This window comes from Bison bison, unplaced genomic scaffold (genome assembly GCF_000754665.1).
Source record: "Bison bison bison isolate TAMUID 2011002044 unplaced genomic scaffold, Bison_UMD1.0 scf7180017864456, whole genome shotgun sequence".
Taxonomy (NCBI): Eukaryota; Metazoa; Chordata; class Mammalia; order Artiodactyla; family Bovidae; genus Bison; species Bison bison.
The window spans coordinates 29,116,495-29,122,052 of record NW_011495018.1 but is presented as its reverse complement, the minus strand read 5'-3'; positions in this window follow the sequence as shown (position 1 = coordinate 29,122,052).

Here is a 5,558-nt window from a genome sequence, read left to right as displayed (position 1 = left end):
TACGCCCTCCCACCCCCATACCACCCTTTCCTCCTGAGAGCACGCTTAGCATGGAAGACACACCCAGTCAAGGGCACCAGTGCTGGATGGTGAGGCCTGAGGGTCTCTGGGCTTTCCTTGGGATGGATTTGGTCAGAGAAAGTTGAGGCCCTAGCTCACTGCCCAGAGCTGATGGGGCCAACAGCTTCCTTTTGGTCAGAAGCTGAGAGGGGGTAGTGTAGAGGGGAGGGCCAGAACAAAAGGACCCCATGATTCAAGGAGGCTTTGGGTTGAGGGTAGGAAGAGGAGAAAGGTCCTCACCCCTAAATCAGGTGACAGCTGAGATTGTCTAATATCAGGGAAGGTCTGTCCCCTGTCCCTCTGTCTTTGACCGACTTGGGATTCCTCTACTGATGGGGAAACGTGTGCCTTCCTTCCATGCTGGAGAGGTCCTTGGGCCTCACTCTGTAAGGACTGGGTGGGGGCACCTGGGGCTGACCCTGGACAACCCTCACTCCCTGCCCTGAAAAATCACTGAATTGTGTGACTGGAACCAGCCTGACCTGCTCGATCCCTCCTCCTCCATCCTAGGTTCCCAAAGACAACACCACCTCCCCTACCCCCTCACCCCCAGGTTCCTCAGAGGTGAAGTGCCCTTCACTGGGTTTCTAAATCTCTGAGTCACCAGCTTCACCTGCCTCCTTCATGGATGGTGATATTTTCTGCCCCCTTCCTGAGGCAGGGAAGCAAGGCAGAAGGGACACCTTTGGTATTGGGAATCCAGCCCCCAACCCCCATGGTCTGCTTTATGCTACATGTGCCTTTACATAGCTCCCAGCCTGTTCCATCCTTTCCCTTCAAAACGCCTATTGGGCATACCCTGTCTCCTGCCACCCTCACCCACAGGCCAACACATGGCTATTTCCCTGACAATTACACTAGAAATAAGAAGCCCCTTCCACAGATGCACACAAACCATCAGCAGCATACATCATTGTTACACTCACACTATCACAGCTGGAGTATAGTCTTGCCCTATCAAATGTGCCCATTATAGAGGAACAGTTACAGAAACACATTCTTATCCTGTTACAGAAAACACATTTACCTGCCTTCTCACTGACATCCAGCCTCACACAGACAAATCCAGTTGTAAAAATGACCTAGACACCTTTCATCTCTTACAGCACCCTTACTGAAGTGTTTTTCTTGCAGCCTAATAGGGTACTATCCCAACAGTCTAACACTGATACATAATAGACAATATGTATCTATTGGGTAAATTAACAAATTAGTCCTAAAAGACATGCCCGGTGTGTGTGCACAGCTACCCTCACTGCCATGCACTTTCATACCCGCTTTCCCCTTGTGGTTGCAGTCCCACAAACACAAAGTAATTAAGTTATCACAAACACCCCTAAGCTAAAGGACAACCTCTGGCCCAGGGGTCTCTCCCTGAGCAGGGAGGGAGCCGGGTGGGATCCAAAGAGGCCTCTGCCTATGGCTGAGCCCTCCCTTTTCTCCTCCCCCTGCCCCAGCCTCAGTCCCAGCTGCTCTTCTTTTAATTGGAGGTACTTATTATCCTGCAGGCAAGGGGAGGGGGTCTGGGATGGCGGTGGGGTTGGGGGTGTTATTACCAGGGGGCCTAAGGGCTTAAAGGCACCTAGATGTGTGCAGGGTACTCCTGCAAGGCATGGACCACCTCTGCCAACTTTGGTGTTGAGAAAGCAGCTAGTAATGAATGCAGTCAGAAAAGCAGCATTTGAGTCCAGTCTCTGCCCCTTTCCAGGTTTCAGTGAGTCAGTTTTCTCATCTGTAAAATGGAGATAATAAAAGCCACATCACAGGATTATTGAAAGATGAGATGAGGTAATTGTGACTGCAGATGCCTAGGACATCACCTGTGCTTTGTGGGGCCCTTTCCTAAAAGGACTATCCTGCAAGGTATGGAAAAGCGCTGTGGAAACACTGAAGCTGCACTGGCTATAAGCTCTGTGTGAGTCTCCTCCTCCATTTCAGAACACTTGCCAACCTATAGCATTGTGCTCAGCTAACACTGGGAGGTGTGGTGGGGGCAAAGCCCAGTGAATCCTCACCCTTTTGTTTCATCTTCCTAGGCAGAGATGGGACTGAGAGAATAACCCTGGCCCCTCAGCAACTATCTCAGTGGGGGACAAATGCTGAAGTTAAAGTGTACTCAAAAACTCCAGATGTGGGGAGACCAGCACCTCAGAACTAGATTGGGATAAAAGTTGACTCATAGAAGGAGAGGTGAGTGGGAAGCACTGAAGCCATCAGGCAGGCAGGCACCTGTGAGGGCAGGGGAATGTTAGGACGTCCCTGGGTTTCTGGGTTTTGATGAGTCAATCTTAGTGGGCTACTAGGCGACTGTGACCTCTGCCATCCTTGGGCTGGGCCAGCAAGGGTAAAGTCTCCTCCAAGGTACTTTGGACAACTTGTGCCAGACCTGAGGAGGTAAGTGAGGCAGATGTCCAAAGGGTTGGAACAGACAGGGTTGAAAAGCCAAAGGGGCTGTAAAGTCCATCTGGAGGGAGGAGAAAGGAGAAAGAAGAAAAGAAGAGTGTTAGAAACACTCAAGGGATTTCCAGCACAGACCAGAGAGTGGCAAAGAGGAGCTGTTCCAAGGGTAACCCAGAAAGACAGGGTTTTCACTGTAGCAGCCAGAACTGTGGTTAGACCCAAATGTGACTTCTTGACCAAAAGGAGGAAGGCAATTGGGACCCAGCCTCATAGGAAGCTGAAGCTTCCTTCTGCATCATTTTCAGCTTCATACAGAGAAAATAGTTCAGATCTGGGGGTCCCGGATCAGTCCTCTTCTGTCTGTGGGACTTCGGGAAAGTTTGTTCATCTCAATCCTCAGTTTTTGTTTCCTTTTATAATAAATGAGATATAATTTCGTATAATATCACACAGACTATCTTTTAACTCATACGATTCAGTGGTTTTTAAAATTATATTCACAAAGTTGTGCAAGCATCACCACTGTTTAATTCTAGAATATTTCCACCCCTACAAATAGAAACTTTGTATGCATTTGCAACCAATTCCTACTCCCCCCACCCCACCAATCCCAGCTCCACTAGTCTACTTTCTGTCTCCAAGGATTTGCCTATTCTGGATGGTTCATATAAATGGAATCATATTACACGTTTCTTTTTGTGCCTGGCCTCTTTCACTTAATGTTTTGGAGGATTGTCCATATTGTAGCAGGAATTCCTTTTTATGGCTGAACAATATTCCACTGTATGGATATACCACATTTAATTTATCCATTCATCAGATGATGGATATCTGAATTGTTTCCACACTTTGGCCATTATGAATAATACTGCTATGAACATTCATTCTGTTTTCTTAATTATTTAAAACTGAGGATGTTTCTATTAATTTCACAAGATTGTTGTGAGTCTTAAATGAGATCAGTGCCTGGCACACTAGTTTCTCAGCAAAATATTTATATTTATCTCTGCTTTAGTTCCCTCAAGATAAGAGACAAGAGACTCATTCAGGTTCAAACAACTTCCAAAGTAAGTTCTGGAACCTCCTGTGTAAAGGTGCAGTATGCCTGACTGGGAGGGTGGAGAGGAGAGAACTGGCAAGGGAATAGAGTTCTTTCTCATGTTTCTGCTTAATGTTTACAAACGACCAACAGCTTCATACTTGGCTTTGTCTTGAAGGGCCTTTGTCCACCTGCCTGGAGCCCGAGCAAGGTTTTTCCCATAGAAATGTGCCACCAACCAGCAGCCAGCTCTCCAGGCCAACCCCTAAAAGCAAGTTGAACCCCGCTCCTCCATCTTAATCGAGTCATTTAGCCTTGCTGAAATGTGGTTTCCTTGAATCCATAAAATGGGAACAATCCTTGTCTTGAAGACTTGGTGTAGAGTTTATACCCTACATAACACTGTCCACCGTCTGGCTTATTGTATTTGCTTCTTTGTTTACTGTCTCACTCATGCTGTGAAATATAAGCTCCATGAGGACAGGAACTTTGTTTTGTTCACTGCTGTTTTCCCAGTGCCAAGAACAGTGACTGACACGTAGTAGATATTCAATAAAATATGTGTTGCATAAAGAGGTTCTTTCACTCATTATCTACCCAAGATGAGTATATTTCATGGGTTGGGGCTGCACTCCACAGGGAGGGACAGAGATGAGGAAACCATTCTCTGCCTCCATGGAGCTCTCTTCAGGTTACAGTAACACATGGCCAAAGCAAGTAGATTGGAATGAGACTTGTTAAGTAGAATATGAGCCACCACATTCTAGCATCTTGTCTGATAGACAGCCCCTCCCTGAAGACCTGTTGAATCTGAACTAGACCAGAAATAGATCCCAAGTGATCCAACCTGTGCCCTTACTAGGGCTTGGCGCCTAGGAGGGAGCAGACATTTCTCTACTAGAGAGGAGAAAGAGAGGAAGCAGAAAAAGGGAGTTTCCTTCTTCTCTCCTGGGCTCTAAGCCAGTCAGCCACAGGCAAAACTTTGAAAAGGCCTAAATTTGTCCTGCTGTACTTCCCTGATCTTGGTCCCACCATACCCAACCCCCACTGCCTTAAGCCCCTAGGCCTCCCTTCCAAGATTCCAAAAGTAAGAAAATAATTCCTTCCCCTTGCTACAATCCAAAGGTTTCTTGCTTGGAATAACCAGTCCTGGTGAAAGCAATCTGATTGAATTCATTCGCATACTGTGGAAACTGCTTTTTGGGACTTCTATTTAAAAGGAAAGGGGGTATCTTGGGCACCTCCGAAGCAGGCCCCAAGCCAATTCCTCTGACTTGTGACTGCCTTTCAGGAAGTTTCCCTTCCTCAGTTTCTCTAAATAGGCTGAGGTGAGGTTGCTGCTGACTTTTTCAAAAACATATAGCCACTGTTTATAAGCCCTTGTTTTAAAAGACAATCCTGAACTCACCTTCCTGTCTGGGAGGCATACCCCGGGGAGCAGACAGCCTTCTACTTTCTAACAAGCCAGACAAAATTGGGAGTAAATCTTCTGGTTGACAGACTGGTGCTTCCCGGCTGAGCCCCTGGGGAGATTCTCCAGTAGCGCTGGGTGCCCCTTCCCCAGAGGCCTGGTGGGCTAGCTCCTCTGGCCCAATTCTAAGCGAGGGGGTGGCTCCTGTCAGGCGGGGAAGAGGGCTCTGACCTCCACCTCCTTGGGGCCATCTGTCTATCCGTCTCTGGGAATGCCAGCCTCCTATTCTCTTTCTCCTTTGAAGCCTCTGGTTCGCCTCTTCCCTCTCTTCCTGAACTACTTCTCTGAGCTTCGGTCTCAGTCCCTCCGTCTTTGGCTCCTACATCTGTCTCCGCTCCAGGCTTTCCTCTCGCCTTCTCCGCCCCTCCCCCGCGCTGTCATTCACCCCGCTCCTCTCCGCTCACAGCCAATGGAGAGACCCGGCCGAAACTGAGAGGCTAGCTCGCACCGGGCTTTTTCGCCCGGTGATTGATGTCCCAGAGTCAACAGCGACCGAGCAGCCGGAGAGGGGAAGGAGCAGCCGGAGAGGGGAAGAATACGGCGCCCCCTCTTCTCCTTCCCCTCCCCCCCGCCCACTTTAGCCCTTCT